Raw genomic sequence first — 21,157 nt, 5'->3', positions numbered from 1 at the left:
AATTGCCAGAAATACATACGCAACGAAGAAGAAAATAAACACACCGTATAAAAAACCACCGCGTAACACCGCCTCTAGCCTATATCCGGGGAGGACGCCAGTATGTAAGTATCCAGAGAAATGCCATATTCAACTGAAACCACTAGAGAGCTACATTCCGTAGACGTAGAGCACCAAGCTACGGGGATGTTGACTAATATGTTCCAACAGCAATTCCAAATACTTCCAGATAATTTCAGAGGATTTTGGTCAGGTAATATATCGCGGCGCTGCAGTCACCTGTGCGGCTGGTCCCGGCGGAGGTTCGAATCCTCCCTCGGGCATGGGTATGTGTGTTTGTCCTTAGGATAATTTAGTTTAAGTAGTGTGTAAGCTTAGGGGCTGACGACCTTAGCAGTTAAGGCCCATAAGATTTCACACACATTTGAACATTTTATACAACAAGCAATCGAGGTCTGAGAGAGCGTGTGGGCTGTCATCAAACGAGGAACCAAGCAGCTGTATGAGCACAGTTTTTATCATCGCGGAAACGGGAGAGTTTACAGCATAGTCATGAAGATGCACTAGAAAAGGCAACACATCACCACCGTATGTACTTAAATAAACATTCTGGTTCACTTTCGTAATAACTTGGATGGGTGAATTCCAACAGCTCCATCCTTAAATAAATCCTCCACTCGATACGGGTAAAGACCACGTTGCAAAATCGGTGTACTCGACGCCTTGAACGATTCGACTGGAAGCAAAATTCAGACTCACCGCATTAAACGCCTCAGGTGCTTCCCAGTTATCGTTTGCCCCATTGAAAACGTTCTCTACAGGGAAATGCCGCGAGATGGGCTTGAGGTAATTTCCAACAACACTCGCGTGCACGGCTAATCAGTTACAACAATATCCCGTGGCACGTTTCTGTATCTGCCACTGTGAGCAATGGCTTTTTGCGAAACGATAACAAACACAGTCCGGAGAGGCCTAGAAAGCCGAACGATGTCAACCATTCCCCGTATCATTCTCAGCCCTTAGCCGTCACCAGATGCGGATACGGAGTTCCAAGTGGTCCGTACACCGTCTCCTGGCCGTTGTCAGTTTTCATGATGGTTGCCCCTAATTCTCAGTCAAGTAGCTCCTCAATTGGTCTCACGAGGGCTGAGTGCACTCCGCTTTCCATCAGCACTCGGCAGCCCCGGACGGTGACCCGTCCAAGTGATAGACAAGTACGACAGTGGTCAACTTCGGTGAACCTGTGTTACCACTGCGGCAAGGCCGTTACCTGGCTCCAAATGTCAACTGCATGAAGTTCCTTTCGAATGTTTGCTCGGGAACAAGTAGAGTCTGATGCTAGTGACAGGTCCAGATCCTGTTCTGTCTGAAACGGATTACCTGAGACAATGCGTGACGTTCGTCTCCAGCCAGTGTCGGTTAGGATCTTTTTACTGAAACAGTTCTTGGCATGTCTTGCGTGGCTGCCAGTAGTACACCGCTCGTTTAGGACACGTTAGTCATTGTTGTACCAACAAGTCTGGCGACTTCATTCTGAATGTCAACAAAAGGCACGTTCAAACACGCTAGCTCTTCTTTGTCCAGCTCCAACCATCTTACTGCGCTAATTCCATCCAGCCAACTGGCACGTGCTGCAGTATCACAACACATCTCATGTAATACCGAACTGGCCATTAGATGTCACGAGACGTAGATCTACCAGTACAAGAGGAGGCGTGGAGTATTGGTTGGCTCTACAGAAGCAGTTATAGCATTGTGGGTCAGTGTTGTTACAACTCCTTCCGCCTCTCAAACGAGACATTGTATCTGGTGGTAACAGATTACCCGTGCATGCGAAGGCTGTCGTGGGAAATTACGTCAGGCCCATCTTGTGTTACTGCTAAGTAGATCACTAACTTGGCGTCTCTGCCTCGCTGCAGTGAACATACTTGGTCGTGGCACGCTTAGAAGAGGCACTGTAACGCTGAGTATTGTAGCAAAATCCTTAACTACATTTCAATAAAGATCACACTACACTATTGGAAATTGAAATAAGAACACCGTGAATTCATTGTCCCAGGAAGGGGAAACTTTATTGACACATTCCTGGGGTCAGATACATCACATGATCACACTGACAGAACCACAGGCACGTAGACACAGGCAACAGAGCATGTACAATGTTGGCACTAGTACAGTGTATATCATCCTTTCGCAGCAATGCACGCTGCTATTCTCCCATGGAGACGATCGTAGAGATGCTGGATTTAGTCCTGTGGAACGCCTTGCCATGCCATTTCCACCTGGCGCCTCAGTTGGACCAGCGTTCGTGCTGGACGTGCAGACCGCGTGAGCCGACGCTTCATCCAGTCCCAAACATGCTCAATGGGGGACAGATCCGGAGATCTTGCTGGCCAGGGTAGTTGACTTACACCTTCTAGAGCACGTTGGGTGGCACGGGATACATGCGGACGTGCATTGTCCTGTTGGAACAGCAATTTCCTTTGCCGGTCTAGGAATGGTAGAACGATGGGTTCGATGACGGTTTGGATGTACCGTGCACTATTCACTGTCCCCTCGACGATCACCAGAGGTGTACGGCCAGTGTAGGAGATCGCTCCCCACACCATGATGCCGGGTGTTGGCCCTGTGTGCCTCGGCCATATGCAGTCCTGATTGTGGCGCTCACCTGCACGGCGCCAAACACGCATACGGACATCATTGGCACCAAGTCAGAAGCGACTCTCATCGCTGAAGACGACACGTCTCCATTCGTCCCTCCATTCACGCCTGTCGCGACACCACTGGAGGCGGGCTGCACGATGTTGGGGCGTGAGCGGAAGACGGCCTAACGGTGTGCGGGACCGTAGCCCAGCTTCATGGAGACGGTTGCGAATGGTCCTCGCCGATACCCCAGGAGCAACAGTGTCCCTAATTTGCTGGGAAGTGGCGGTGCGGTCCCCTACGGCACTGCGTAGGATCGTACGGTCTTGGCGTGCATCGTAGCGTCGCTGCGGTCCGGTCCCAGGTCGACGGGCACGTGCACCTTCCGCCGACCACTGGCGACAACATCGATGTACTGTGGAGACCTCACGCCCCACGTGTTGAGCAATTCGGCGGTACGTCCACCCGGCCTCCCGCATGCCCACTATACGCCCTCGCTCAAAGTCCGTCAACTGCACATACGGTTCACGTCCACGCTGTCGCGGCATGCTACCAGTGTTAAAGACTGCGATGGAGCTCCGTATGCCACGGCAGACTGGCTGACACTGACGGCGGCGGTGTACAAATGATGCGCAGCTACCGCCATTCGACGGCCAACACCGCGGTTCCTAGTGTGTCCGCTGTGCCGAGCGTGTGATCATTGGTTGTACAGCCCTCTTGCCGTGTCCGGAGCAAGTATGGTGGGTTTGACACACCGGTGTCAATGTGTTCTTTTTTCCATTTCCAGGAGTGTATTATAGTTCTAACCGATGCCTTTTTGGAGTTGTTCTTTTTCAGGCGGTACACTCAACATTAAACGTGATGCTTTATAAAACATAGTATCTATTTTCATCCGTAGTACAGCCGTAAATAATGATATCGAACTCTGTCCAATACTAACTGTAGTTCATTTACGTGATCGCTGTCAGACTCGGCCTCTTCCTGAATGAAATTCTTAACACATATCGTAACTTGTGACCAGTGACATGAGCTGTGCGACCATTCACTGAGGCTGCCGTTACCCAGCTTTGTCGAATCCTGCCTAGTTGTCAAACGTGAGGTGTCTGCGAAACCTGCTTCCTCGGATCGCTAGACAACATTCAAACAAATCGTATTAATTGAGTTTTATTACAAAAGGAAAAAATACAATACTTAACTTTGTGTTAAACACATGTGTCGCAAGCAAAGAGCCACAGAAAAAATAAGAAATATCCTCAGTATAACAATTCCAGTTTGAGCTACATAGAGTTTACGAGCAAAGTAATGAGCTTTGACGCTTCTCTTCAGGTCGCTGGTCTTGAAGCTTCCGTAGAACTGGGCCGCGACCAGTCGGGCGCGGCGCTTGTGTTCTCTTAGCACAGAGGCCGCAGCTGTCGCATTGTCGTCCTGGAGAGTGGTCGGTCAGCGTGCAATTGGCTGACGACTTCTTCAGAGCCCTCTCTGGTCTCTCGTTCCCGACTGCCGCGCCGGTCCTTGAACTCCTTGATGAAAAAATTAATTGTATTAATCAGCCATAGTCATAATCGACACATACATTGCTTTGGTTGTCGCTGCCCCAATAAAGCTGCCGTTACAGCAGAGCTTTTGGCTTGAGCATTTCAGTCAATCACAGCAAAGAAAATTTCGTACTATGACATATTAGCTCAGTCAATAGGAAGCGAGGCGCCTTTACCAGGCAGGTGGTGATGCTGTGACACGACAGCGAAACAACACGATCGAAATGCCACGCTGTCCTTCTGCACAGACTGTGAAGCTTGTGACGAATTGCACCATATTACGAATATCCGATATCCGTTTCCACGTAAGCATTACAAGGGAAGTTCAGTAACCTCGAAAGTAGACTAGTCCTTGGATGTAACCTGAGTTAATAGATGAATCAGGGTCACTCTAAATCTGTCCAAGTCGTCTGTTCGTGCGCTCTAAACGTGGGGGAAGAAACACAGTTAAACCAAGGCAAGTCAGACGTAGCGTTCCGATGCACAGACACCATTGAACATTGCGAACGGTTAATGTCGTTGAGACATGAAATCTCGCAAATAGCAGGCGACCATGTTTGTATTGTACTTTAGTACTCTATTGAAACTGATTGATCGCTATAAAAACGTCATACAGCTGGTTAAAAATGTCTTTATTACTCAAATTCCTCACTTGAAATGTTTCGGATTTATTTCCATCGTCAGGTACCTTTTACTTAGCATGATGCTCGAACAACGGACCTTGACACTGTTTGCCCTCGAAGCTAAAGATTTAAACTGATGGTGTGGTTCCTAATTACGACAAGCATATGATCTAATCCTTAGCTCCGTTTGTGAACAGTGTGAACGCTTATACGTAAAAAGTGAGAAAGGCTTGGTATAAAAACCCAAGCATTGCGATGAAGTAACGGATTTGTGATGATAGAAATAAATCTGAAACAAATCAAGTGTGCAGTTTAAGTAATAATGTCGCTTTTCACAGACTGTGTGACTTTTTTTGAAACGACCTTTCCTGTTCCAATAAAGTACTGCATTATAAAACAGCGGAGGGTGGTTGTGAGAAATTGCATGAAAACAGCGCAAGCAATCACTCTTGATATACAGCCGACTGCCACCAGTTCAGGTAGCACAATTAATGTGCGTAGAGAGTTCTCTGCCATCAAGAGTAGTGCCAGTAACGAAGCACAAAAGAGTTGGTGTTACGGTTCTGTGGTTTTTGCACTGTTACGCTGTGGTCCCTTTATTACGCTAAACGCAGGCGGATACTAACACTTTTGAGAGCGTTATGTGTCGCATACATTAGAGGAGCCGTTTGGAGACGATTATTGTTTGTGAAAGAATGACATGCACCCTGTCATAAAGCAGCACATTTGAGGCAGTGGTTTGTGTACATCGCACTCCTGAAATGAACTGGCCAGTTGAGACTCCCTACCTGAATCCATCTGACCTTATTTAAGATGACAACGTCGGCTTCGTTCGAGATCCCAGCGTAGCGTCCAAGTTCACTACCTTCTCTGACTTCGGCTCTTGAGGGAGAAGAGGTTGACATTCCTACATAGACATTCGGACACCACATCTAAACGGTCCTGAGCATTTCTCAAGCCGTCATAAGGCGATGAGTGGACACACTCCACATTAATGTCCACTAAAAGGTGTCCACAATGGGAGAGGATCCCAAAACTACCAGGTAACCATTCTACAAGTTCTACAGAGTGCCAGTACAGTCTCATAGGTGTGTAACTAAAGCAATTCAAAAATGGGTATGAGCACTATGGGACTTAACATCGGACGCCGTCAGTCCCATAGAACTTAATCCTACTTAAACCTAACTAACCTAAGGACATCACACACAACCATGTCCGAGGCAGGATTCGAACCTGCGACGTAGCGGTCGCGCGGTTCCAGGCTAAAGCGCCTAGAACAGCTCGGCCACAAGGCCGGCACTAAAGCAGTGAGGTGACAAAAATCATACGATTGCTTCTAATGTCGTGTCAGACCTCGTTTTGCCCGGCGTAGTGCTACAACTTGATGTAGCATAAATTCCACAAGTCTTTGCCCTGCAAAAATATTTAACCTTGCCGCCTCTACAGGCGTCCACAATAGTGAAAGTGTTGCCGTTGGAGGATTTTGTGCATGAACTGCCCGCTCGATTATGTCGCATAAATGTCCGATGGAATTCATGTCGGGCGATCTAGGTGGCCAAATCATTCGCTTGACCTGTCCAGAATATTCTACAGACCAGTCACGAACAGTACTGAACCGACGGCACGATTTGGAACGTGAAGTCCATGAGTGGAGGCCAATAGTCTCCAAGTAACCGAACATAACCATTTTCAGTCAATCATCGGTTCAGTTGGACCAGAGGACAGTTCCCACACCATTATGGCGCCACCACCAGCTTTCACAGTGCTTTGTTCACAACTTATGTCTATGGCTTCGTGGGATCTGCTCCACACTCGAACCGTGTCATCACCTCCTGCTAACCGAAACCGGGACTCATTTGACCAGGTTACGTTTTTTTAAGTGGGGTTGGGTCCAACCAATATGATCATGAGCGAGCAGAGGCGCTGCAGCCGATTTCATGCTGTCAGAAAAGGCACTCGAATCTGTCGTCTGATGCCATAGCCCATTAAAGCCAAATTATGCAGTACAGCCGTAACGGATACGTTCGCCGTTCGTCTCACATTGATTACTGCGCGTATTTCACGCAGTGTTGCTGGTTCGTTACCACTTACAAATCTACACAAACGCTGCGGCTCTCGGTCGTTAAGTAAAGGCCGCCGACCACTGCGTCGTCCGTGGTGAGAGGTAATGCCTGAAATGTGGTACTGTCGGTCCACTCTTGACACTGTGGATCTCGGAATATTGTTTTGTCTAACGATTTACGAAATGGGATATCCCATGCGTGTAGCTCCAACAGGCATTCCGCGTTCAGAGTCTGTTAATTTCTGTTTTGCAGTCACAATCACGTCGGAAAGCCTTTCACATGTCATCAAAGTACAAATAACAGCTCCGCTAATGCAATGCTCTTCTATACCATATGTACGCCATACTACCGCCACCTATGTACATACGTGGGGGGAGCCAGAAGTAGCCAGATTTTTTTTTCTAGAAAGCATATACTTTATTGTTTTCAAATACAACCTTAATCTCATTCGAAGTACTCTCTATTAGAATTAATACACTTGTCCAAACGTTCATTCCAGTGTTCGAAGCACCTTTTAAATTCGTCGTCATTGATACCTGACAGCACTTTCATGACATTGCGTTTTACATCTTCCACATCCGCAAAACCCTTCCCTCTCAAGTCTCGTTTCATCCTCGGGAATCGGAAGAACTCCGAGGGTGCTAAATCCTGCGAATAGGGCGCGTGGGTCAAGGTAGTCGTCTTCGTTGAGGCCAAAAACTGGCCAACGCTGAGAGCCGTGTGCACAGGAGCGTTGTCGCCAGAATCCCACAAAGCCGGACGTTTTTGCGACAAATAGAATTGTTGGTTTACTGTCTGGTTTTCAGGGTCAAATTCAGAGTGTACGATGCCTTTCATGTCAAAAAAAAAAAAAAAAAAAAAAAAAAAAAAAAACAAAAAAAAAAACGTCAACATCGTTTTTACATTCGATTTCACTTGTCGAGCTTTTTTTGGTGACCAGGTGGAGAGGTGAACCAGGTGACTTCCATTGTGATGACTATTGTTTACTTTCTGGATCGTACCCACAGCACCATGACTCATCACCTGTAATGATTTTGTTGAAAAGATGTGGATCATCTTTGAACGCGTCCTTCATTTCGTGACAGGCTTGAACATGACGATGCCTTTGATCTCTGGTAAGAGGCTTCGGCACGAATTTTGGTGTCACTCTTCGCATCCCCAAATCAATGGCCAAAATACGCTGAATTGAGCTCCAGGACAACCTGGACAAGTTCTCGAGTTGGTCGATTGTCCTGCGTCGATCTTAACTCATGAGATCACGGATTTTCTCGATGTTGTCTTCGCTTCCAGCAGTTGCAGGTCGATCGGAACAAGGCTGATTTTCAGCCACCATTTCTCCCTTTTCAAACCGAGATAACCATTCGTACACTTGCGTTTTCCTAAGAGCATGGTCTTTGTAGGCTGTCTGAATCATCGCAACAGTTTCTGCTGCGTTATTTCCGAGCAAGAAACAATACTTCACTGCCGCACGTTGTTCGTAAGAACTAGTCATTTTCTCGTGTCACGTCAGCACTACGCACACTCAAAGAACTGCCAAAGAAACCACACTTCTCACTGTTGGGTTACGCCGAGTGGCAGAATGACTCAGCAGAGCTCCTACTGTAACCCTCTGGAGGCGCAACCTGCTACTACAAGTACACGATGTGCAACATTACGATTCCGATTACTTTTGGGTCCCCCCTCGTATATGCATATCGCTATCCCATGACTTGTATTACGCAAGTGTATTTTCTCCGGTGACCTTATGAGTTTATTGCGAGCTGCACCACATGTGGGACCAGTTTAGCGGACGTCACGAGTTATTAGAAACGCAGGACGGCTGCAGTCGCCCGCGTTTGAGGGCAGGGCGGAGACCGCAGTCGCGGGTTTTATGGACGTGAGCTGAGTAAATACTTGCGCCGGTATGCGGCGCGGCTCAAAGGCCGCGGGTGGCGACTGCTTGTTGGGCCGGGAAGTTGCCCGCCTGTGTCTGCGCGGCTGTGTCCGCCTTTTTGTGCGGCGTTTACGCGCCGGGGCCTGGCCGCCGCCGGCTGCTGTTTGTTTTCGGTAGTTCCATGTTGTCGACTTCATAGGCTACGACACACAAACACGCCGGCCCGTGGTCCCGCCCCGGCACAGCGGCGGCCGGACCACCGTCACGTGCAAGCGACCCGCCTCGCACGTGGCTCGTATTCCCTGCCCCCGCTCACCGCATTCCTGCAGCCGCAGCGTCAGTTTGTTTTTTCGCCGTATATGAACCTTTTTCCCTTAACTCTAATCATTGAGCTTGTGTACACAGCCCTGTCGAGAAGTAGATTAAACGTATGAAGCCGCCATCTCTCAGCACAATTATTAGAGGCTATCTTGAGGGAGGTGTTGTGGTTTTCAGATTGAAGCCTAGTTTAGCCATCTCTTCGAGCTGATTAGTCCTGGGCAAGTCTTCCCATCTCTGCATATCCACTGCATCTTATCCACGGATAGTGCAGCCACGTCTCGATCACTGAGTCATCATATGGGGACGTTTGCAAGACAACAGCCATCTGGACGAACAGTTCGACGACGTTTGCAAGATCATGGACTATCAGCTCGGAGACCACGGCTGCGGTTACCCTTGACGCTGCATCACAGACGGAAGCGCCTGCGATGGTGTACTCAACGACGAACCTGGGTGCGCGAATGGCAAAACGTAATTTTTTCGGATGAATCCAGGTTCTGTTTACAGCATCATGATGGTCGCATCCGTGTTTGGCGACATCGCGGTGAGCGCATATTGGAAGCGTGTATTCGTCATCGCTATACTGGCATATCACCCGGTGTGTTGGTATGGGGTGCCATTGGTTACACGTCTCGGTCACCTCTCGTTCGCATTGACGGCACTTTGAACAGTGGACGTTAAATTTCAGATGTGTTACGACCCGTGTCTCTAAACTTCAATCGATCCCTGCGAAACCCTGCATTTCAGCAGGATAATGCACGACCGCATGTTGCAGGTCCTGTACGGGCCTTTCTGGGTACAGAAAATGTTCGACTGCTGCCCTGGTCAGCACATTCTCCAGATCTTTCACCAACTGAAATCGTCTGGTCAATGGTGACCAAGCAACTGGCTCGTCACAATACGTCAGTCACTACTCTTGATGAACTGTGGTATCGTGTTGAAGCTGCTTGGGCAGCTGTACCTGTACACGCCATCCAAGCTCTGTGTGACTCGATGCCCAGGCGTATCAAGGGCTTTATTAATGTCAGAGGTGGTTGTCCTGGGTATTGATTTCTCAAGATCTATGCACCCACATGGCGTGAAAATGTAATCACATGTCAGTTCTAGTATAATATATTTGTCCAATAAATATCGGTTTATAATCTGCATTTCTTCTTGGTGTAGCAATTTTAATGGCTAATAGTGTAGTTATTCACCATGTCTCTGAGCTGTAGTTGCCCTTTCCAGAAAATTGTTTGTACAATACTTTTGTTTGTTTACTGCTTTCAAACCTTAGGATTCCAAATTTTTATTTTATCTATTATCCATACACAGGACAGACATTTGAAGAAAGATGTAAATTGACAACCTACGAAGCAAAGGTCATCAAATGAATCTGTTGGGAGAACTGCAGATATATACACGTCACACAAAGTTTTAAAGACAAAATGCAGAATGAAAAACAGGAAACTGGTTCAGAGATTTTTCTTAGATGCTTCGGTTACGTCATTAAATCAGCTAGTGAAGTAATGACGTTGACATAAATAACCATGATAATATTTTATTAGCAAATACCGTTTTGAATTACGTACGAAAGATATCTTCTACACTAAAGAATAGGATACATGCTTGTTGACGATCTGTTGTCTCAAATATCTCTTGACAACATGTAAAATGTATGTTTGCTAATAAATGAAAAGCACCAGTTTGCTTTTGTTCTACAAACTGGTGCTTTTCATTTATTATAATGTTGTTCTACCAAGAACCGACCGAGGATTCTGTTAATATGTATTTTTGCTATTGTACTTTTACGTTTTCCATATGTATTTTCCATTGAAAATTCTATGTTGTTTAATATGCATGTATTTGTGCATAAGAAGATCAAAACAAAAATAGTAAGCGAAAGAATTATTTCCAGTTTGACATTAACTGTAAGGGGAGCTTAAAAAAATTCCGTTCGAAGGGCGTACTGCGCAGGATCCGTATGCCAATCTGATAAAATCGCCGTGAGTTTTCTGAACCACGTTGGGTGGTTCGAGATTTCCGCTGGGATCGATTGACTGGTTGCTCCATAGAATGCCTTTGGTGTTAAGGATGAGGAGTGAGAGGCCAGGGAGAGAGAGGGTGCGCGAGTAAAGATGAAAACTGGATCTGCACCTGTGGGAAGACTTGGGGAGCGTAACGACTACCGAGTGGCCGTGCTTTGGTGAGTGTGCTCACTCTGAGCACTATGGGACTTAACATCTGAGATCATCACTCCCCTAAACCTAGAACTACTTAAACCTAACAAACCTAAGGGCATCGCACACATCCATGCCCGAGGAAGGATTCGAACCTGCGACCGTGGCAGCAGCGCGTCTCCGGAGTAAAGCGCCTAAAACCGATCGCCCACATCAGCCGGCTGGTGAGTGTTCTGGTAACAGAGGAGAGTGAGTGTGTGAAGGGTGAAAGAAGGCACATGCTTAAACTTTCGCTAGTTTGGAGGAAGAAGATGTGACTCCATGGTAGCCATCTTGTGTTAATTGATGGTTTGGAACGTTTGAAACCTTTCGTCATTAAAAACGAGAGGACGGGCTTTGGTTTCGCCTGATGAAGTGATCTTGTTCTAGGACCTTGTAGAGTTGTGTAGTGAAGCTGATGTTCTCAAGGGGGAGCGTTCCGGCGTAGCGACAAGCGGCTGCACGACAAACAAGAACAGAAGAGCAGAGAGGGCTGTGAGATGACGTCAGCCATTAGTACGGTGACGAACTCCTGCCTAGGACGACATCAAGACATGGGCGGCCTCTGCACAAAGATAATACAGGGTGGTCCATTGATCGTGACCGGGCCAAATATCTCACGAAATAAGCGTCAAACGAAAAAACTAAAAAAGAACGAAACTTGTCTAGCTTGAAAGAGAATCCAGATGGCGCTATGGTTGGCCCGCTAGATGACGCTGCCATAGGTCAAACGGATGTCAACTGCGTTTTTTTTAAAAATAGTAACCCCTATTTTTTATTACATATTCGTGTAGTGCGTAAAGAAATATAAATGTTTTAGTTGCACTACCCTTTTTGCTTTGTGATGGGTGGCACTGTAAGAGTCACAAACATATGGCTCGCAATTTTAGACGAACAATTTGTAATAGGTAGGTTTTTTAAATTAAAATACAAAACGTAGGTACGTTGAACATTTTATTTCGGTTGTTCCAATGTGAAACGTGTACCTTTGTGAACTTATCATTTCTTAGAACGCATGCTGTCACAGCGTGATTACCTGTAAATACAATAAATGCTCAAAATGATATTCGTCAACCTCAATGCATTTGGCAATACGTGTAACGACATTCCTCTCAACAGCGAGTAGTTCGCCTTCCGTAATGTTCGCACATGGATTCACAATGCGCTGACGCATGTTGTCAGGCGTTGTCGGTAGATCACGATAGCAAATATCCTTCAATTTTCCCTACAGAGAGAAATCCGGAGATATCAGATCCGGTGAACGTGAGTGCCATGGTATGGTGCTTCGACGACCAATCCACCTGTCATGAAATATGCTATTCAATACCGCTTCAACCGCCCGCGAGCTATGTGCCGGACATCCATCATGTTTGAAGTACACTGCCTTTCTGTCATGCAGTGAAACATCTTGTAGTAACATCGGTAGAACATTATGTAGGAAATCAGAATACATTAAACCATTTAGATTGCCATCGATAAAATGGGGGCCAATTGTCCTTCCTCCCATAATGTCGCACCATACATTAACCCGCCAAGGTCCTGATGTTCCACTTGTCGCAGCCATCGTGCATTTTCCGTTCCCCAGTAGTGCATATTATGCCGGTTTACGTTACCGCTGTTGGAGAATGACGCTTCGTCGCTAAGTAGCACGCGTGCAAAAAATCTGTCATCGTAGCGTAATTTCTCTTGTGCCCAATGGCAGAACTGTACACGACGTTCGAAGTCGTCGCCATGCAATTCCTGGTGCATAGAAATATGGTACGAGTGCAATCGATGTTGATGTAGCATTCTCAACACCGACGCAGTCTGTCTGCTACTGACGTGCGGATCAGCCGCCACAACACCTACTTGGGCATCATCATTTATTGCAGGTCGTGGTTGGCGTTTCACATGTGGCTGAACACTTCATTTTTCCTTAAATAACTTAACTGTCTGGCGAACGGTCCGGACACTTTTATGATGTCGTCCAGGAATCCGAGTAGCATACATAATACCTAGCAAATGCATAATACACATTACAACAGCCATACATCAACATGATATCAACCTTTTCCGCTGCGACAAAGCCCTCAAAAGGGAACTTTTAAATTGCCCGTTGTATATCAGTCCAGTCAATGAAAAAAAAAAAGGTCAAATTGGGGAATTGCTTCGTGCAGCTGCAGATTTTAGTACTGTGGTAACACGGAGTAACATGAGCAACAAACGAAAAATCCTGACAGGTGGAACGTGAGGGGCTTTACTAGATCATTGTCGCTCTGATATTCCTCTCGTTACCTGTGTAGTTTCTTCGCTACACCACGAAATTACAGACTCAGTTTGTGTCTCATTACGATCTGTCTTATGTGGAATGACAATTGCGTGAACAGCTGCAGGGTGCAGTCCACTTAGCTCGTTGACTTCCAATTTATTCACGGAGCCTTTCGAAAGGCAGGCACTTTGCTTACCGCCTTCTAAACGTAAGCTGTGTTATAGGACAACCTTCGTCGTGTGGAGAAATGGTGAGGAACCGCCCGGTGACGTCCCAAGACATCCCGAACAGTCAATGCTAGAATTAAAGTTTAGGTAGAAAAAGATCTACAGCTACACCTTTTAGGATGTGTTGATTACAAAGAATGGTGAGAATCTGGCCCACAGCGTGTATCGAAACACGAACCGATACCTTTACAAAGTTTCCCCGGGCGGTGTGGCCGAGCGGTTCTAGGCGCTTCAGTCTGGAACCGCGGGACCACTACGGTCGCAGTTTCGAATCCTGCCTCTGGCATGGATGTTTGTAATGTTCTTAGGTTAGTTAGATTTAAGTAGTTCTAAGTTCTAGAGGACCGATGACCTCAGATGTTAAGTCCCATAGAGCTCAGAGCCATTTGAACCATTTCACAAACTTTCACGTCATCAAGCCGAAAAGGAGCTAAGACTATTATCAAACTTGTAACGCGCCCAAGACGAAAATGTGATCCACAGCACTAGAAATGTGAGATGTACCACCTCGAACGTATTTGAGGAATTGTGGAACACTAAGTCCACCAATATGAGTGGTGTCAGGAAACTTAACATCTGGCGAACCGACACGTCAAAAGCAAAAAATGTCGGGTGGGACCTTTATGCCATATACCCCCAAGATGTCTGACAAGATCGGTTGTACATTGCGCGAAACGGCGTAAAGACTGCATAGAAATAGACTAAGAAAATCCAAGAGTATCAGATAGGCAAAGGACAAAACGAACCCTCCCGCAGTTGAGGAACTATACCGCAACAATGGAGATGTGCAAAAGTCTACGCTGGCATGACCGGACAATGCGACCATCGAAAACACCCGGTGTTGCAGGCTGGGAATGGTGGAGCAATCGGATGTGGCGGATCCAGCACTGTGTGAAAATGACCACAGCATAAAATTAGGCGACACGCAGGTTCTCGTTGTGGAGAAGAGATGCCGCGCCTGTTTGTTCAGGGAACCATTGAAAATCATATATAGGGTAGATAATATATATATACAGGGTGTTGCAAGAAGGTACGGCCAAACTTTCAGGAAAAATTCCTCACACACAAATAAAGAAAAGATATTATGTGGACATGTGTCCGGAAACGCTTAATTTCAATGTCAGAGCTCATTTTAGTTTCATCAGAATGTTCTTCCACCTACGCTCAATGGAGCACGTTATCGTGATTTCATACTGGATACTCTACCTGTGCTGCTAGAACATGTGCCTTTACAAGTACGACACAACATGTGGTTCATGCACGATGGAGCTCCTGTACATTTCAGCCGAAGTGTTCGTACGCTTCTCAACAACAGATCCGGTGACCGATGGATTGGTAGAGGCGGACCAATTCCATGGCCTCCACGCCTTCCTGACCTCAACCCTCTTGACTTACATTTATGGGTACATTTGAAACCTCTCGTCCACGCAACCCCGGTACCAAATGTAGAGAGTCTTCGTGCTCGTATTGTGGACGGCTGTGATACAATACGCCATTCTCCAGGGCTGCATCAGCGCATCAGGGTTTCCATGGGACGGAGGGTGGATACATGTGTCCTCGCTAACGGAGGACATTTTCATCATTTCCTGTGACAAAGTGTTTGAAGTCACGATGGTACGCTCTGTTGCTGTGTGTTTCCATTCCATGATTAATTTGATTTAAAGAGAAGTAATAAAATGAGCTCTAACATGGAAAGTAAGCGTTTCCGGACACATATCCACATGACATATTTTCTTTCTTTGTGTGTGAGAAATATTTCCTGAAAGTTTGGCCGTAACTTTTATATATATGGTTCAAATGGCTCTGAGCACTATGGGACTCAACTGCTGTGGTTATCAGTCCCCTAGAACTTAGAACTACTTAAATCTAACTAACCTAAGGACATCACACACATCCATGCCCGAGGCAGGATTCGAACCTGCGACCGTAGCAGTCGCACGGTTCCGGACTGCGCGCCTAGAACCGCGAGACCACCGCGGCCGTATATATATATATATATATATATATAGCAGCGAAAAAGCATTTTTAAATGGTATTGGCATTCGAGAACATCAATGAAGTGCAACGACAATGTTGCCAGGATGATGTTACTGAACCACCAACTAGCTTAAGCATCACTCGCACTGATGTAACTTCTGGATCAATAATTTATGGATGTGCATAAGGGCAGATTCGGCCGCCCACCTCAGCAACGGGTGAAGAGTCTTCTACTAAGGAGTTATATGCATTCACACGCTCACCATAGAAATCATCACAACAGTGCGGTTGTCAAACATGTGTGAGTAGGGCAAGCGTAAGTGGCAATTTGCACAGATTAAAATGGATAGTTTACATTCCGCAATCTTATACGGACTGAAAGAGGACGACCAAGGCAGGAGAGGTCAGCTTATTGAATAGTTCCCGGCGCAGGTTGAACTTGTTTGTCTGATAAGACACAGTTTAAATGAAGTGTCGCGATAACAGGCGTAGATGTGTGTACTGGGCCCCGGGAAATCCGCATGTTTATGTCGAGTGAGCGGCCAAATCTGCGGGCTTAATGTCTGTGTGGGTTATCTTCAAGAGGACTGAATGGATTATTCTGTCTCGAAGGCAGGATTACTGTCAGGAGTTAGCTGAAGACGCTGGGCTGATTAGTTTTACCATCCAGTCGTACGTTGCTTGGTGAGGAAACCTTTTGATTGCAGCAAGATGGCGCTCCACGCCGCTTTCATAGGGACGTGGGCGCCTGTGTATATAACAATGCATTGGGTAGTTGGATTGGATGAAGGGGTCGCAGCGAGTACACCTCCAAATCTCCTAATTTGACTCCACTTTTGGAGTACTGTAAAGAACGTAGTATACAGCAGGAATCATGAAAACTAGGAGAATTGCACCATTGAATTGAAACTGCTTTTCAAACAATTCCTGTAGCTCTTCTGCAAGGTAAAGCCTGGAATATGCGGGATCGTGCTGAAAGTGTTTAGAGGCGGACGGTTTGCAGTATGAACACTTACAGTAAGTGTTTCGCTTTACAGGTAATAAGGTGAGAAGCACAGTAGTAGTCACCAGGGAAACACTGCAGATTGGCGCGGCACGTACCTACTGTATGATATTGCCAGTCCGCCATTGGCCAGTTGCCTGCCACTCGTTCTTACTAAAATCAGCAGAATCATTTAAGAGATGTCAGCCGAAGGTTTATAGACGAAAGTGAAATGAAATACATCCTTCAATGAAATAAAGCTATATGTTTCGAGAGACTTTACCAGATCTCAAACATCTATGATATACACCACTGGCAATTAAAATTACTACACCAAGAAGAAATGCAGATGATAAACGGGTATTAATTGGACAAATATATTATACTAGAACTGACATGTGATTAGATTTTTCACGCAGTTTCGGAGTCTAGATCCTGAGAAGTCAGTACCCGGAACAAACACCTCTGGCCGTAAAAACGGCCTTCATACGCCTGGGCATTGAGTCAAACAAAGCTTGGATGGCGAGTACAGGTACAGCTGCCCATGCAGCTTCAACACGATACCACAGTTTATCAAGAGTAGTGACTGGCGTATTGTGACGAGCCAGTTGCTCGGTCACCATTGACCAGACTTTTTCAGTTGGTTAGAGATCTGGAGAATGTGCTGGCCAGGGCAGCAGTCGAACATTTTCTGTATCCAGAAAGACCCGTACAGGACCTGCAACATGTGGTCGTGTATTATCCTGCTGAAATGTAGGATTTCGCAGGGATCGAATGAAGGGTAGAGCGACGGGTCGTAACACATCTGAAATGTAACGTCCACTGTTCAAAGTGCCGACAATGAGAACAAGAGGTGACTGAGAACGTGTAACCAATGGCACCCCATACCATCACGCCGGGCGGTAGGCCAGTATGGCGATGGCGAATACACGCTTCCAACGTGTGATCACCGCGATGTTGCCAAACACGGATGCCATCGTCATGATGCTGTAAACAGAACCTGGATTCATTCGAAAAAATTACGTTTTGCCATTCGTGCACCCAGGTTCGTCGCTGAGTACACCATCGCAGGCGCTGCTGTCTGCACGATCCGTTACAGCCATGAGGATAAGATGCCTGTCATCTCGACTGCTAGTGATACGAGGCCGTTGGAATCCAGCACGGTGTTCCGTATTACCCTCCTGAACCCACCGATTCCTATTCTGCTAACAGTCATTGGATCTCAACCAACGGGAGCAGCAATGTCGCGATACGATAAACCGCAATCGCGATAGGCTACAATCCGCCCTTTATCAAAGTCGGAAACGTGATGGTGCGCATTTCTCCTCATTACACGAGCATCACTACAACGTTTCACCAGGCAACGCCGGTCAGCTGCTGTTTGTGTATGAAAAAGCGGTTTGAAACTTTCCTCATATCAGCACGTTGTAGGTGTCGCCACCGGCGCCTACATTGTCTGAATGCTCTGAGAAGCTAATCATTTGCATAACACAGCATCTTCTTCCTGTCGGTTAAATTTCGCGTCTATAGCACGTCATCTTCGTGGTGCAGCAATTTTAATGGCCAGTAGTGTATAAATGCAAACGGGAGTGACGAATGAAAATACTTAAGAAGGCTGAGATTCGAACCCAGGTGTCCTGGTCACTAGGCAGATGCACTAACCAACCTCCCACCCTGGTACAGTGACTTTACACAACTCCATGCACTATTCTAGCTTGCATCCCTCCTCAGTCCAAATTCCCATACCCTCCTCAGACCAATTGGTATTCCGCCTAAACCTGAACTGCACTGCAGAGAATATACTGGGTTTAAGGTAGGATACCTCGTTTCGTTCGATGCGGAGGTGCTAATTCAATAGAGTTGAGTAGCCTGTGGAATGCTGTTCGAGCTTAGGGGTAATACCAAGTGGGCTGAGGTCTGAAAGGGATTTGGATTGAGTGCCAGAGTACCCCCTGCAACCGTGCAGAGATACTGTGCCAGGGTGGCATAATGGTTAGCAAACCTGTGCAGTGAGTAAGAGACCGAGGTTCGCATCCCAGCCTTTGTAGAAATTTTCATTCTCTGCTTCAGTATATACATCAGTACGAGCTGGTTTCAATTGGAAGTCTTTTTCGTTGCCCGACATCGCGCATATTCGTAGCTGAACAGCGAGCGAAGTTGACTATGACACTCAGGAGAAACCGGTACCATTATCGGTGATCGAAGCCTAACTATGGATGAGAATGCACGATTTTCTTTTTTTAAAAACTTGCCGTAACTTGTTTGGAGTTTTTAGCACACTTCTGTAAACAGCTCTGTCCCAATTAGCTTCCCATCGGTGACGTTTTTGCGGTGGAGTCAGTCACCTGATCCTCGACACAGCCGCTCGGTCGCGAACGACAAGCCGCGTCGGGGCCGAACAGCAACAGCGGAGGCAGCGAGAGGGCCGCGAATATTAATTAACTCCGGCCGCTGATATGGAATCCGGTACGGGCGCCCAGTTATCTTTTAATTAAATGAACACAAAGGGCTGGAACGCCAAGCGAGGGCCCTCGCAGCGGTAGCGGCCGCCCTGCGCTTCCTGTTGTACCGGGCAATTAAGTTAATGAATCCGGCCGGCAGTCGGTCACGGACCTCGCGGATGCAAACAGCGGTATCGGCTGCCAGTGTATGAGCTGCCTAGAGAGTACCTGCGAGATCAGTGCTCGTGAATAGGAGGCCGCGGGTCAGCCGGCAATCACAGAGCCACTCGACACGAATGGCGATAAGCGATTATTGACTACACACCGACCTATAGCTGCTTCACTGTCGACTGTAAGTCCATTACAGCAAACTAGAAGGGAGCGGGCAGGTGGCCATGAGGATACTAATGTTATCGCAAACTTTTTTTTCCTTTATTCTACTTCAATTCCCCCCAAAGGGGGAGGAGTTAAGAAACAACAAAAGCAGCCGATAACACGAGGACTTAAATTGTGTAACGGTGGAATATTGTGGAAAGTTCAAACATAAAGCAAAGGGTTGGCAAAGCGAATAAAATACACATCATGCAGACAGGTAACATAGTAGACACACAATTAAAAAACATAGCGACAGTCTGGTTTCTTCTAATAATTTCCGGGTATGCAGCCGGATCCCGTCGACATTCTGCAGAAGGTCGACGGGATCCGGCTGCATACCCGGAAATTATTAGAAGAACAAATACGCCGGGAAAATTTCAGAAGTCACAGTCTGGTTTCTGTTCGCAAGAGATATAAAAGCACACCCAGCGACATGATGGCCGTTCGCAACACTTGAGAAAAGACACATAACACTGAACACTCACTGCAAACACTACACTAAAATGTCGCACAAAGAGGATACACCATAGCCTAGGGCAGATGGGGGGGGGGGGTGGACGTGGACAGAGGAGGAGGAAAACAAGGAGGGAGAAGAGGAAAAACGAAATGGAAGGGGGAACCAAAGGAGGGAGGGGACTCATAAGGGGGGGCGGGGGTAGGGCAGACGCGACAGGGAATGGGGAAAGGCAGACGAGGGAAATGCAAAAGGACTCAGGGGAGAGAAGGGGGGCAGCGAGAGGGTAGGTGGGGAAAAAGGAGAAAGGAATGGGGGTTACTGCAAGGGTTTGACAAGAAATCCACCTTCACGAAAAAAAATTCTGTGTAGAGTCTTCAGTTTGTGGAATTTGTGACATCGTGCTTCATTTATTTCGCCATGTACAAGTATTTTCATTCCTTCAAGCGTTCCTCATATAATGATAAAGGATGTAGTCTACATTTGGGTTGGTTGCTTGGTTGATTTTGAGGGAAGAGACCAAAAAGCGATGTCATTGGTCCCGTCGGATTAGGGAAGGATGAGCAAGAAAATCGACCGTGCCCTTTCAAAAGAACCATCCTGGAATTTGCCTGAAGTGATTTAGGGATATCGTGGAAAACCTAAATCAGGATGGCCAGACACTTAGAGCAGTGTGTTAACAACTGCGCCACCTCAGTTGGTACATTTACGTTTTAAGACATAACTGATATTCTGTTGGAAATAAATTAAAGAATATTGCATTAAGCAATACCCTGAAGTGTCTTCCTTTAAATCATTAATGTGAAATGTAGCATATTCTTACTGTTTATTCTTATTTTGGATTTAAAAGAAAATATTCTGAAGTTGACACGGCTGCAGTTTAAATTTGAGCTATTCCTAAAAATACTGAGACACGATTGCTAAAATCGGTAAAACGAATGAAGAAATGTTTATTTATAGAAAAGAATATCTGAAACGTTTTATAAAGTAGCTGAAAAATAATATGGCATATTTACGTTTTTAAATCACCCTGATTTATTAAAAAATGCGGTTACTTACTGTTAAACGTTCTCTTCTCTTGAACAAGTCAGAAATATAAAACTGTTTTTCAGCCATTGCACATTTGTTGCGCCCCCACATATTCCCCATGATGCACATAACATACTCTTTGCACATCAACACTTAAGTTTCCTTCAC

The sequence above is a fragment of the Schistocerca gregaria genome, chromosome 8, assembly GCF_023897955.1.
Source record: "Schistocerca gregaria isolate iqSchGreg1 chromosome 8, iqSchGreg1.2, whole genome shotgun sequence".
Classification (NCBI taxonomy): domain Eukaryota; kingdom Metazoa; phylum Arthropoda; class Insecta; order Orthoptera; family Acrididae; genus Schistocerca; species Schistocerca gregaria.
The sequence above is the reverse complement of the archived record's forward strand: the minus strand, read 5'-3'. Positions refer to the sequence as shown.